The following is a 2,104-nucleotide window of genomic DNA, read 5'->3' as shown; positions in this document are numbered from 1 at the left end:
ACACGCACGTACGCACGCACACACACACACGCACACACGCACCCACGCACACGCGCGCGCGCACGTACGCACGCACACACACACACGCACACACGCACCCACGCACACGCGCGCGCGCACGTACGCACGCACACACATACACACGCACGCACGCACACACACACACGCACGCACGCACGCACACACACACACACACGCACGCACACACACACACACGCACGCACGCGCGCGCGCTTTCCGCGTTGCGAGAAGTCTTCCAGCTAATAACTCCATCAGACGAAAGTAATGAGATCAAACGTGGCGAAAATAGCGTACATTGTTATGCTGAGTACGCCGCGAGCTGCGTCAGGCATGTATATAGTTATCTATCTATAGGTAAGCATGCAGGCGGGAACGTACACACAGTGAGAACGAGCTAGATGTCTCCACGAGGAATACTACTACGTACATATACATTGGCGTATCCAGCATAGGGCGTAGCCGGCGTACGCCCCCCCCGTTTGCAGGCCTAGAAAAAAAATCATCGATAAATTAAACTTCAAAAACAACAACTTTTTAGTAGCAGTGGGTCTTCAGGGGTATCGTCAGACTGAACGCCCTATTACTACTGTTGCTCCACAAGCACCTCCTTTTGCAAATGGATAAGGGGGTCAACAACGTCATCAGAAGGAAGCCTCGAATGTAGCTATTGGCAAACCCCGTGGGAGACGTTAAGGTCCCGAACACACAATAATGGCCTGAACAACTTAGTGGCAATGACTTAGTGTGCATTGACTTCTCACCTTGACCTATGTACCAACCGGGGCTAATTATCGCTCAGGATCAACAGCAAAGCTGTGCCCCGCAATCTTGTATCATGTCTCTCTGGATACGCCACTGCGTACATACAGTGATTGGCCATGTGTAAGATAATCCGGTAGCCTCTTACTTAAGGCGATGCCTCGTGATCGTGGATTATGGTTGTGATCCGATGCGACATTGAAGCCACACCGTTGGATCAGCACTGCCGCGACGATCGTGGGATCAACACTGCTGCGACGATCGCGGGATCAGCACTGCTGCGACGATCGCGGGATCAGCACCGCCACGACGATCGCGGGATCAGCACTGCTGCGACGATCGTGGGATCAGCACTGCTGCGACGATCGCGGGATCAGCACTGCTGCGACGATCGTGGGATCAGCACTGCCACGACGATCGTGGGATCAGCACTGCTGCGACGATCGGGAGCTCAGCACTGCTGCGACGATCGTAGGATCAACACTGCTGCGACGATCGTGGGATCAGCACTGATGCGACGATCGCGGGATCAGCACTGCCACGACGATCGCGGGATCAGCACTGCCACGACGATCGTGGGATCAGCACTGCTGCGACGATCGCGGGATCAGCACTGCTGCGACGATCGCGGGATCAGCACTGCTGCGACGATCGCGGCATCAGCACTGCTGCGACGATCGTGGGATCAGCACTGCTGCGACGATCGGGAGATCAGCACTGCTGCGACGATCGTAGGATCAACACTGCTGCGACGATCGTGGGATCAGCACTGATGCGACGATCGCGGCATCAGCACTGCTGCGACGATCGCGGGATCAGCACTGCCACGACGATCGCGGGATCAGCACTGCTGCGACGATCGTGGGATCAGCACTGCTGCGACGATCGCGGTTTGAATAACTAAACGCCAAACCAAACGCTAATAACTGACGACAGACTCGGATCTTACGGGCGGAATTGTGGTTCCATGGGATGATAGGCGGACGGTCGGATAGATGGATGGATGGATTATCTGAATGAGAGAGTGAACGGACGAACGGACAAATTATTGGATCGATGCAAAGCGAACAGCGCGTGGCGCGATGTGCGCTACATGCTATAAATAACGAACTGTACGGTTATGGCAATAATGAGTTCTAAGCATTAAGAAACCGATGACAATTCTGTGACGTGGCTTCATCGTCTGTAATAACTTTACGCCACGCTATTATAGGATCTACACTACGACGCTGGGAACACTCACACACACACACACACACACACACACACACACACACACACACACACACACACACACACACACACACACACACACACACACACA

The sequence above is a fragment of the Priapulus caudatus genome, unplaced genomic scaffold, assembly GCF_000485595.1.
Source record: "Priapulus caudatus unplaced genomic scaffold, Priapulus_caudatus-5.0.1 Scaffold711, whole genome shotgun sequence".
NCBI lineage: Eukaryota > Metazoa > Priapulida > Priapulimorpha > Priapulimorphida > Priapulidae > Priapulus > Priapulus caudatus.
This window is presented reverse-complemented; position numbering follows the sequence as displayed.